The sequence below is a fragment of the Vicugna pacos genome, chromosome 9 (genome assembly GCF_048564905.1).
Source record: "Vicugna pacos chromosome 9, VicPac4, whole genome shotgun sequence".
Lineage (NCBI taxonomy): Eukaryota > Metazoa > Chordata > Mammalia > Artiodactyla > Camelidae > Vicugna > Vicugna pacos.
The window spans coordinates 16,056,229-16,069,976 of record NC_132995.1 but is presented as its reverse complement, the minus strand read 5'-3'; positions in this window follow the sequence as shown (position 1 = coordinate 16,069,976).

Sequence of the window (13,748 nt, the reverse complement as noted above, 5' to 3'; positions counted from 1 at the left end):
TCAATAAAGGTAAATACATGGGCAATTATAAAATCTAGTATTATTGTAACAACAGTTTGTAACTCTATTTTTTTGTTTCTACATTATTTTTTAAAATTATTAGTCTAAAACTAGTACTATTGTAACTTTGGTTTGTAACTGCATTTTGTATTCTACATATTTTAAGATACTAATGCATTTAACATAATTGTTAGCATGTATTTTTAGTCACATGGTATGTAAAGATGTAACAACCAAAAGGGGTGGGGATAGAGTTGTGTATAGGAGCAGAGTTTTTGTATGTTATTGGTTAAGCTGGAAAATTCAAATTAGAATGTAATAATTTTAGTATGTTAAGTGTAATCCCATGGGAATCACAAAGAAACAGCTATAAGATATATACAACAGAAAATGATAAAATAATTTAATGTTTTAATACAAAAAATCAACCAAACACAAAAGAATACAGAAATGCAGGAAATTAGGGATAAAATAGCTACATCTTTGTTTTAAGTTATATAGAAAACAAGCTGCAAAATGATAGAAGTAAGTCCCTTCATATCAGTAATTACTTTAAGTGCAAATGGATTAAACTCTCCAATCAAAAGACAGATTGGCAGAATAAATAAAAACACATGATCCAGAGGGCCTAGGACCTGGCCCCAACACCAGTGCACTGACACTAGTCCCAGAAACCCCAGGGCCTGGCAGCCAGTGACACTGAGACTCAGCTCAGCCCACCAGTGGACCAGCTTCACCCACCAGTGTTCGGGCACGAGCCCCAGGACCCCCTGGGCCCTGACCCCACCTACCCACAGGCCAAAACACCAACTAAAGACCCCAGGGCCCTGCAGCAAGAGCTCCCCCTCAGGACCTGGCTCTGCCCACCAGTGGGCTGGCATTAGCTCCAGGACCTAGCCTCACACACCACTGGGTAGGCACAAGCCTCAGGATCCCCTGGACCAATGCCCTGCCCAGCAATGGGCAGACACCAGCCCCAGGACCACTGAAGCCCCATAGCCTGACATGTCAGAATCCAACCCACCCATGAACAGGCTGGCATCAGCCCCATGACCCCCTGGACCCTGGCCCTGCCCACCAGAAGGCCAGTACTCACTCTGGGACACCTTGGTCCCCTCAGCCAACCACCCTTGGATCAAGCCCACCCAGCAGGGGGCAAATCCAGTTCCAGGCTCCCCCAGGGCCCTGTAACCAGAGGCCCAGGAATGTAGCTCTGCCCACAAGTGAGCTGACCCTAGCCCTGGGACCCTCTAGGCCCCAGCCCCACACACTACTAGGAGCTAATACCAGCTTCAAGACACCCTGGGCCCCTCAGGAAGCTGCCCTGAGGTCCAGCCCCATTCACCTGGGCCAAAACTAGCTTTGGGACACTTCAGACCCTAAAGCCAGCCATACAAGGAACTGCCCTGCCCACTATCAAGCAAACACTAGATCTGGGACCTCAAGCCCCACAACCACACACTACAGAACCTAGCTTTGCCAACCAGTGGGCCAACACTAGCCCCAGGACCCCCCAACCCAGGGCTGAGTGGCCAAAAGCCTCATGACCAGGCCCCTGGTATCAGTGGCTAGAAACCTACAAACAAGTTTCTAACCAGACCAGAAGCCATCCGTGCCCACCAGACTGCCCACAGTAGTCAGTGCAACAAAATAGAAGGACCCATGCAGCCCACATAAGGAGTTCCCATAGAGCATATAGCTTTGGTGATCAGAGGAGATTGCACTGCTGGGAAGCACAGGGCACCTCCTACAAAATGCTACTTATCCAAGGTTGGGAAATGTAACCAATCTACCACATAAATAGAAATAAAAATAGCAAATTAGGCAAAAATGAGGTGACAGAATATGTTCAAAACAAAGGAACAAAGTAAAACCCCAGAAGACTAAGTGAAATGAAGAACTAAGTGAAAGTGAACTGAACAGAGAGTTCAAGGTAATGATCATAAACATGTTTAAAGAACTTGGAGAAGATTGGATAAAGAGTGAGAAGTTTGGTTTTAAGAAAGAGTTAAAAAATATAAAGAAGAATCAAACAGAGATGAGGAATACAATAACTGTAACAAAAATACACTAGAAGGAATTAACAGTAGATTAAATAATACAGAGGAACAGATCAGTGAGATGGAAGACAGAGTAGTGGAAATCACTGAAGCTGAACAGAAAAAGAAAAGAATAAAAAGAAATGAGGATAGTTTAAAAGATCTCTGGAACAACATCAAGTGTACTAACATTTGCATTATAGAAGTTTCAGAGGAAAAGAGAAAGAAAAAGGGGCAGAGAATATATTTGAAGACATAATAGCTAAAAACTTCCCTAACCTAGGAAAGGAAACAGACATCCAGGCTTAGGAAACACAGAAAGTTCCAAATGGGATCAACCCAAAGAGGACCACACCAAGACACACTGTAATTAAATGGCAAAAATTAAAGATAAAGAGAAAATGTTAAAAGCGCCAAGGGAAAAGCAACAAATTACATACAAATAAACTCCCATAATGCTATCAACTGATTTTTCAGCAGAAATTCTGCAGGTCAGAAGGGAGTGGCACAATATGTTAAAGTGACAAAAGGGGAAACCTATTAACAAGAATACTGTACCCGGCAAGGCTTTCATTCAGATTTGATGGAGAGATAAACAGTTTTACAGAGAAGCAAAAGCTGAAAGAGTTCAGCACCACTAAACCAGCTTTACAAGAAAGATTAAAGGGACTTCTTTAAGTGATAAAGAAATGGTCACAACTAGAAACATGAAAATTACAAAAAGGAAAAATCTCATTGTAAAGGCAAATATATGGTAAAGATAATAAATCCACTATATATAAACCTAGTAGGAAGGTAAAAGACACAAATAGTAAAATAATCTATGTCCACAATAAGTAGTCAAGGGATATAAAACCCCAAAAGATGTAAAATATAATGTAAAAACATTAAAAGTTGGGGGGGCAGCAAAAATGCAGGGTTGTTAAAAATGCATTTGAATTTAAGAGAACAGCAACTTAAAATAATCATGGATCTAGCTCCAGATCTAGATCACTATATATAAACTTCACAGTAACCACAAACCAAAAATCTGTTAATAGACACACAGAAAAAAGAAAGTAATACAAACATAACACTAAAGGTAGTCATCAAAGCACAAGGGTATAGGACAAAAGAAGAAAGAAACAAAAAAGAACTACAAAAACAACCCCAAAACAACAAAATGGTAAAGAGTACATACCTATCAATAATTATTTTAAATGTAAATGGACTAAATTCTCCAATCAAAAGACACAACGTGGCTGCATGGATACAAAACCAATATCTATATATAAGCTGTCTACAAGAGCCTTGCTTTCAGATCTAAGGCACACACACATACTGAAAGTGAGGGGATAGAAAAAGGTATTCTATGCAAATGGAAATTAAAAGAAAGCCAAGGTAGCAATACTTATATCAGACAAAAAAGATTTTAAAATAAAGACTGTACAAAGACAAAAAGGACATTACATAGTGATCAAGGGAGCAATCCAGGAAGAAGATGTAACACTTGTAAATACATATGCACTGGACTTTGGAGAATCTAAGTACATAAAGAAAACATTAAGAGACATAAAGGGAGAAATCAACAGTAACATAATAAAAATAGGGGACTTTAACACTCCACTTGTGTCAATGGACAGGTCATCCAGACAGAAAAGTCAATAAAGAAACACTGGCCTTAAATGACATCTTAGATAAGATGAACTTAATAATGTATAGAGAACATTCTAAAAGCAGAAGAATACACATTTCTTTCAAATGCTCATGGAACCTTCTCCAGGGTAGATCACATGCTATGGCACAAAACAAGCCTCGATAAGTTTAAGAAACTTGAAATGATATCAAGTATCTTTTCCAACCATGATAGTATGGTACTAGAAATCAACTACAAGAAAAGAAAAGAAAACAAAACAAAACAAAAGCAAAAACATGTGGAGGTTTAAAAATATGCTAATAAGCACCCAATGGGTTACTGAAAAAATCAGAGGAAATTTAAAAATACCTGGAGACAAGAAAAATGAAGACATAAAATTCTAAAATCTATGGGACACAACAAAAGGAATTCTAAGAGGGAAATTCACTGTGATACAAACTTAGCTCAGGAAAGAAGAAAAATCTCAAATAGACAACCTAACCTTACCCTTAATGGAATTAGAAAAATAAGAACAGAGAAAACACAGTCAGTAGAAGGAAAGAAATCATAATGCTCAGAACAGAAATAAATAAAATAGATGGTCAAAAAATCCTCGATAGATTCAATAAACAAACAAATAAATAAATAAATAGAAACCTTGATAGAACAGATCATTGAAACTAACAGCTTATTCTTTGAAAAGATAACAAAATTGATAAACCTTTAGCCAGCCTCATCAAGAAAAAATGAAAGAGGGAACAAATAAACAAAATCAGAAGTGAAAAAGGAGAAGTTACAAATGACACCAAAGTAATCCAAGGGCTCACAAGAGATTACTACATTTTTACATTTAGATACTACAGTGATACGCCAATAAAATGTACAACCTAAAAGAAATGGACAAATTCCTAGAAATCTACAATCTCTGAAGACTGAATCAGGAAGAAATAGAAAATAAGAAAGAACCAACTACCAGTAATGAGATTGAATCAGTACTAAAACAAATCCCAAGAGACAAGTCCAGTTCCACATGGCTTCACAGGTGAATTCTACTAAACATTTAGAGAGCAGTTAACACCTATAATTCTCAAAATATTCCAAAGCATTGCAGAGAGAAGAACATTTCTGAACTCATTCTACAAGGCCAGGATCACTCTGATACCAAAACCAGACAAAAATATGACAAAAAAAGAGAAAATTACAGGCCAATATCACTGATGAACAGAGATATAAAAACCCTTAACAAAATATTAGCAAATCGAATCCAACAGTACATTAAAGGATCATTCACCATGATTAACTCAGATTTATCCCAGGGATGCAAGGATGGTTCAAAATCTACAAATCAATCAATATGGTACACCACATTAATAAATTGAATAAAACCATATGACAATTCCATTAGATGTAGGAAAAGCTATTATGATAAAACATCAATTTACGATAAAAAAAAAAGCTCCCAAAACTGGTATATAGGAAACATACCTTAAAATAATAAGGCCCATATATGACAAGCCCACAGTTAACACCATACTCAGTGGTGAAAAGCTGAAAACATTTCCTGTAAGAGCAGGACAAGACAAGAATGCCCACTCTGGTCACTTTTATTCATCATACAATGGGAAGTTCTAGCCATGGTAATCAGACAAGAAAAAGAAATAAAAGAAATTCAGACTGGAAAGGAAGAATAAAACAGTCACTGCTTGCAGATGACACAATCCTATACATAAAAAATCCTAAAGATGCCACCAAAAAACTACTAGAACTCCTCAATGAATTCAGTGAAGTTTCAGTATGCAAACTTAATATACAGAAAACAATTGCATTTCTATACACTAACAATGAACTATCAAAAGGAGAAATGAAGAAAACAATACCATTCACAATCGCATCAAAAAGAATAAAATAACTCATAATAAATCTAAGGAGGAAAAAGACCAGTACTCAGAAAACAATGAGACACTGACAAAAGAAATTTAAATTGCCAATGCATATATAAAGATATACCATGCTTATGGATTAGAAGAATTAATATTGCTTAAATGACCATACTATCAACATAATATACAGACAGAATGCAATCCCTTTCAAAATACCAATGGTATTTTCACAGAACTAGAACAAAATATTCTAAAATTGTATGGAAACACAAAAGACTTCAAATAGCCAAAACAATCTTAAGAAACAAGGACAAAGCTGGAGGTGTCAAGCTTCCTGATTTCAAACTACACTACGAAGCTACAGTAGTCTAAACAGTATGATACTGGCACAAAAACAGACACAGAGGGCAATGAAACAGAAAAGAGATCCCAGAAATAAACTTACACTTATATGGACAATTAATGAATGACAAAGGAGGCAAGAGTATACAATGGGAAAGAGACAGCCTCTTCAATAAGTGGTGTTAGGAAAACTAGACATATACATGCAAAAGAATCAAACTGGACTAATTTATTACACTATTTAAAAATAAATTTAAAATTGATTAAAGACTCGAATGTAAGATCTGAAACCATAAACTTTCACAAGAAAACACACGCAGTATGCTTTTTGATTTTAGTCTTAGTAAAAAAAATTTTTTGGATATGTTTCCTCAGGCAAGGGAAACAAAAGCAAAAATAAACAAATTGGACTATATAAAATTCAAAAGCTTTTGCACAGCAAAGGCAACCAGCAGTAAAACTAAAAGGCGATCTAGTGAATGGGAGAGGACATTTGCAAGTGATATTTCTGAAGAGAGGTTAATACCTAAAACATATAGGAATTCATATAACTCAAAAACAAACAAACAAACAAAACTCAGAAAACAGGCAGAGGAGCTAATCAGGCATTTTTCCAAAGAAGACATACAGATGGACAACAGGCACATTATGAAATGCTCAACATCACCAATCATCAGGGAAATGTAAATTAAAAGCACAATGAGATATCACCTCATACCTGTCAGAATGGCTATTATCAAAAAGACAAGAAATAACAAGTGTTGGCAAGGATGTGGAGAAAAGGGAATCTTCATGCACTGTTGCTAGGAATGTAAATTGGTGCAGTCAATATAGAAAACAGTATGGAGATTCACAAGAAATTAAAAGTAAAACTACCAAATGATCCAGGAATTCCACTTCTGGATATTTATCTGAAAAATGAAAACACAAATTGGAAAAGATATATGAATCCCTATATTCATTGCAGCCTTATTTACAAGAGCCAAGATACAGAAGCATCCCAAGTGCCCATCAATAGATAAATGGATGAAGGAGATGTAGTATATGCATATATACATATGTATATATACAATGGAATATTACTCATCCATAAAAATGAATTAAATCTTCTCACTTGTGACAACATGGATGGACCTAGAGTGTATTATGCTAAGTGACATAAGTCAAATAGAGAAAGACAGATAGTACATGATTTCAGCTATATGTAGAATCTTAAAAAACAAAACAAATGAACAAACATAATGAAATAGAGTCAGAGATACAGAAAAGAAACAGGTGGTTGCCAGTGTGGAGAAAGCTGGGGGGAACAGAGAAATAGATGAGTGAGATTAAAAGGAACTAATGTTCAGTTACAAAATTAGTGAGTCACAGGTATGAAATGTACAGTGTGGGGAATATAGTCAATAATTATGTAGTATCTTTGTATGGTGACAGATTACAACTAGCGTTATCATGGTGATAATTTTGAAATATATAGAAATATCAAATCACTATGCTGAATACCAGGAACTAACATAGTTTTACAGGTCAATTAAACTTCAAAAACAAACGCATAGAAAAAGAGATCATATTTGTGCCTACCAGAGGCTGGTGGAGGGGGCATTAGATGAAGATAGTAAAAAAGTACAAACTTCCAGTTATAAGATTAACAATTACTAAGGATGTAATATACAACATGATAAAGATAATTAACACTGCTGTACATTGTACCTGAAAGTTTAAGAGAATAAATCCTAAGAGTGCTCATCAAAGGAAAAAATATTTTATTTTCTATTTCTTTAATGAGATGATGCATGTTCACTAAACCTGTTAGGGTAATCATTTCATTATGTTTATAAGTCAAATCATTATGTTGTACACCTTAAACTTATAGAGTGTGGTATGTCAACTATATCTCGATAAAACTGGAAAAAATAAAATCTTCAAACCCTTTTGCCACTTAAAAAAACCCTTTTGCCACTTAAAAATAGACAGAACAGTGATAAATATATATACACCTAACACAGCAGCACAAAAATATATAAAACAATTATTAACAGAGCTAAAGAAACTGACAGCAACACAATAATAGTAGGGGACTTTAACTACCCCCTCAACATACATCAGTGGATACATCATCAGACAGAAAGTCAAGAGATCAGTAGTCTTAAATGTAACATTAGACCAGATGGATCTGATAGATTTTTACAGAACATTCCATCCAAATGCAGCAGAATACACATTCTTCTCAAGTGCAGATGAAACGTTCTCAAGAATAGACCAGTGTTGGGACACAAAAGCTGTCTCAATAAATTGAAGATTGAAATCATATCAAGTATCCTTTCCAATCACAATGTAAGGAAACTAGAAATCAATTACAGGAATAAAATTGAAAAAAAAATCAGAAGTCTGTGTAGAAGGCACAAGTAAATGGAAAGATAGTCTATGCTCATGGATTGGAAGAATTAACATTGTCAGAATGTCCTTATTACCTGAAGCAATCTACAGACTCAATGCAATTTCCATCAAAACCCCAAGGACTTTTTTACAGAAATATAACAAAAAAATTCTAAAATTTTTATGGACCCACAAACGGCCCCCAATAACCAAAGCAATACTGAGAAAAGAACAAAGCTCAAGGTATTACACACCTTGATTTCAAACTATATTACAAACCAATAGTAAAACAGCATGGTAGTGGCAGAAGAACAGAAACATAACATAGATCAATGGGACAGAACTGAGAGCCCAGAAATAAACCCACACATATATGGACAATTAATTTAAGACAAAGAGCAAAGAACACACAATGGAGAAAGGAAAAGTCTCTTTAGTAAGTGATATTGGGAAAAATGGACAGCCATATGCAAAAAAAATGGAACTAGACTACTGTCTCGCACCATACACAAAAGTTAACTCAAAATAGATTAAAGACTTGAATGTAAGACCTGAAACTATAAAACTCCTAGAAGAAAACACAGGCAGTACACTCTTTGACACTGATCTTAGCAATACTTTTCTAGATATGTCTCCTCAGGCAAGGGAAACAAAAGCAAAAATAAACAAGTGGGACTACATCAAACTAAAAAGCTTCTTCACAGCAAAAGAAACTACCAATAAAACTAAAAGACAACATACCAAATGGGAGAAGATATTTATGAATGATATATCAGTAAGAAGTTAATATAAAATATATAAGTAAATCATACAACTCAACAACAAAATAAACAACTCAATTAAAAAATGGGCAGAGAAGCTGATTAAACATTTTTCCAAACAAGATGTTCAGTTGACCAACAGGCACGTGAAAAGATGCTCAACACTGCTAATCACCAGGGAAATGCAAATCAAAATGACAATGAGATATCACCTTACACTTGTCCAAATGACTATTATCAAATAGGCAAGAAATATCACGTGTTGGTGAGGATAATGCAGAAAGGGGAGACGTCATGAACTGTTAGTGGGAATGTAAATTGGTGCAGACACTATAGAAGATAGTATGGAAATTCCTCAAAATATCGAGAAAAGAACTACCATATGATCCATTTATTTCACTAATGCAAAAAGACATTTGCATTCCTATGTTCATTGCAGCATTATTTACAATAGCCAAGACGTGGAAACAGTGTAAGTGCCCATCAAAGATGAATGGATAAAGAGGGTGTGACACACACATACACACACACACACACACACACACACACACACACACACAATGGAATACTACTCAGCCACAAAAAGATGGAATCTTGCCATTTGCAATATCATGGATGGACCTTACAGGTATTATGTTAAGTAAACAGAGATGGAGAAAGACAAATATGACTTCACTCTTGTGTCTCCAGAAGACCTTAAAAGATGTAGCAAAATGGAATTCTATTTATGCAGGTTAAAAACTATCTAATTTCTGTATAGAGAGTGGACTGGATGGATGCAAGTATGAAAGCATAGAAATGGGTTAAGCAGCCCCTGCAGATCTTCCGGTGAGAACTGGATGTGAATAAATGAAGGCTGATGACCCATCCTGTTGAGGTGGCATTGAAAACAACACTGTCTGCTGGAATGAATGCGTGGGGAGGGTAAGTGAGGACAAAAGAGGAATACGGGAAAATGTCTGGACGTTCAGCTTTATCTGATACGTAGATGGTGATTCCATTTCCTAATATGGGGCTTGAAAGAGGAGGAGATAAGGAGACAGTCAAGACTTGCCTATGTGGGCCCCATGAAGCATGTGGAGTGTGAATTGCCAATGAACAACCAAAATGACCTGGGAGCTAAAGGGCTGGACATAGGGACAGAGGGTTCCAGGGAGAGGCAAGGCTGGGCTATGGATAAAGACTTGGGAGTCTTTTTTAAAAGATGATTTATAAACACGTGGAAATTCAAAAGGGAAAACATGAAGGAGATGTGGAAAACTGAGGCCAACTGTGGTCGTGGGTCCCTTTAACATTTAGAGATCAAAGAAGAGATGGAGAACTAGCAAAGGAAACTGAGAAGCAGCAGCCATTGAAATAAACATTAAGAAAAATGTGACGTCATAGAACCAAGAGAAGAGACTGTCTGAATATGGAGGAGGTTGTCAATTGTGCCAAATGCTAAGAGGTCAAGAAACGCAGTAACCAAAGAGTGACTCTCAGATTTAGCAACATGCAGATCACTCTGACCTAGAGAAAAGCAGACCCCGGAAAACAACAGGAATGTTCTCTGATATGACATAGTTATGGAGAGACAGTGAAGTGAAAATTAAAGAAACATAATAGCGAAAACATTTCCAAGAAGCTATTCTACTGAGAATGGAACTAGAACATTTTCTGGAGGGAGTTTTGGGAAAAGAGAGGGTTTTTAAAAGGTGAACTATTCCAAATACTGAAGCATGTCTGAAGGATGATGGGAAAGATCTAGTAAAGACAGAAAAAAATGTTGACTCAAGAGAGAGGAGGGCTAACTGCAGGAAGTACATGTATTCCTAGGGATATTATTGTCTAGGGGTCAGTATAAAGCATTACTGTTAAGAAAGAATTTTATAATAGCGATGACTCAGAGCAGTAAAGCTCGAATTACCTGTAGAGCATGGTGCCAGTCCATAGGATAAGCTCAGTGAGATGGCAGGTGTATTTGTCAGGATTCTTCAGAGAAAACAGAACCAACGAGGGATGTGCCTGTTTGTGTATGTATGTGTGTACAGATTAGATAGATACATAGATAGATGTGTAGATAGTTAGAGATACTAATTTTAAAGGGTAGCCCCACACAGTTAGGGGCTGGCAAGTGTGAGTCTGAGTTCTTGCCAGCAGGCTGGAGACCCAGGGGAGAGCTGATGTTGCAGTCGGAAGGCAGAATTCCTTCTTCCTCGGAAGATTTCAGTCTTTTTCTCTTTAGATATTTGACTGGCTGGATGAGGCCCACTCACATTATGGAGGGTAATCTGCTTTACACAAAGCCTACTGATTTAATGTTAAATATTAAACTCATCTGAAAAATACCTTCCCTGCAACCATCTAGACTGATGTTTGAGCAAACATCTGGGCACTGTAGCCTAACCAACCTGACACATACCAACAGAGCAGGATACATAAAACATTTGTGGAGTACCAACTTTATGTCTGTCACAGAGGATGTAAGGCAGACAAAAGAAAGTTCCTGGGATTCCTCCTTCACACTCATGAAGGTGCTGTGACAGAGAGGGCTCTGGAAATTGGATTGAGTTTAAGCTGGCAGGAGAGTGGAACCAAACTGGGGTGCTCTAAATCCTGGACCAGGGCAGCTTCACAGGGGCACAGATTGGGAACATTATACTCAACTCTTCCTGACAATTTCTGGCTGTCCTTTTCCCTGCTTAGGGAATGTGTCGAACCAAAAGACACCTCGGTCTCCCCTAGCTGGCACAGACCACGACAGCCTCAAATGATGTACAGGGGAACCCTTCATGCATTTAGTTTTGCCTTCAGGAACATTTCTTCAATGGCAGGGACCCACTGGCAGCTCACAGCAAAGAGCCTTATTTGTCGTTGTGGCCCTCAGCCCCCACTCGGTACAGGTAGCCCAAGGCCCCACATGCTGTTTCCCTCCTACAGTTTGGGTGGAAGAGAATATACCGAAAAGGGGTCCCAGAAACAGGTAGACCCTTTCACCAGTTACCTGAATTCTTGGAACTAGATTCTAAAATACTCCAGACTTCCCCCTTAGGATGAAACATGGAAGAGAATAGCCTTTTTTGGGGCCCTCTGTTGGTGTGTATCAAAGAAGCCTAGAGATGGGCAAATTCTTCTTAATATAATTAATGTAATATAGAATCTAGGCATTTACCACTTAAAAAAACCAAATATGTATGCAACAATGTACGTACAAGGATATTCTTCACAAATTTAAGTAAAAATTTGAGCACAAAGCAAATGTTCATCAAGGGGAGGGTGCTTAAATCTGTTACTGTTACAATTCCTAATATGGAACATTGTGGACATTCTAATGATAATGTAGGCTGTATGTTGCTAATATTGCAAGACATTCACGATTGACTGAAAATGAATGAGAGTACACATAAATCTATATTTTTCAATAAATGATATATTTCTTTCAATAGATTAGCGTAAGCCACTTTCTATAGGTAAATGGAATGAGTTAATATTACTTTCTTTTTCTAAATTTTGCAATAGTGTTTACTGATGTTTTGTAAAAACACAGTGACACTTTCCCTCCATCCATTTATTTTCCCAGACTAACATATGTATTGGAGTTCACCTCCCCTAAGCCATTTTTAAGAGAAATCATGCAAAATCAACAAGTGGGAAAAACTTGATTTACTTAGTAAGCCCCCAAGGGTATTCTCAGGCTTAAAGTCTAAAAGAAGTCCCTTTTTATGGAGCTAAAGCAAGACTTATTCCAATTCCTCCATGATGCAAGAGGGAGGAAAAGAAGTGAGATGGGCACCCCCCTCCCCATCATGGCCACAGATGGGCTCCTTGACACCAGCCCTTAGCTCTCCTCAGGGAACCAAGCCAACCTATCAAGCAAAGGCTGTCCACTATTATTATTGAAACATATGCACACCTGACACTTCCTACTGAGTTCACCCTTCAGTCTGGTGTTACCTGATACTAGTCACGTAAGTAATCAGAGATGCGGGATGTCAGAGGTCCTCCAGGACGGAAGGAGAGAACATGATAAGGCCTTGTTGGAGGCTCTCCACAGGTTCTACACTGGGCATTCTGGGGTCAGGCTGGGGCCAGGTTGGGAATGGACAGGTCTTCAAATCAGTCACAGGAGAACTGAGGCTAGGCTCTTGCATTTAAAACGTTGATCTACAGTGGAATATGTAGGCTTATTACAAAGTGATAGATGGAGAATGAGCCAGGAACAAGGATAAAGACTTCTACAAGAGGTCTCTGTAGAAGTTTTTCACTATGGCAAATACATAGGCTGTTTTGATGTCTCCCAAAGCTTAGAGTCTCGAACTTCCTTATCACCCCGAGTCTTAGAGCAGTCTCAGCATTAACATGAACTGGCTTTTCCTCTCCCAAGTTCATATTCTAAAATGTGCCCTTGAACAGATTAAATTCCAATAGCAAAACCATTTATTGTAGATACTGCCTAATAGAAAAAGGAAAGAAGGTAGCTCAGGGCTAGTGGAAGGGAGTGGGTTCAGCAAGGCATGTAAAGTGTTTTCCTGTCTCCTTATTGATCTCTTTTGGACCTATATTCTTTCTCAAATGACTGGCGTATTTGTTTAAAACTGGCTTAATTATGCCTGTGCCTCTACCTTTTCTATTAAAAATGCAAATCATCGAGCACTCAGGTGTTAGGGCTTCAGCTTTGAAGTAATGTTCTTTAAGCGCTGGCCAGAAATAGCTATTGAGACAGAAGGACTGGCCCTCCATTTAAAGTTCTTCTCAC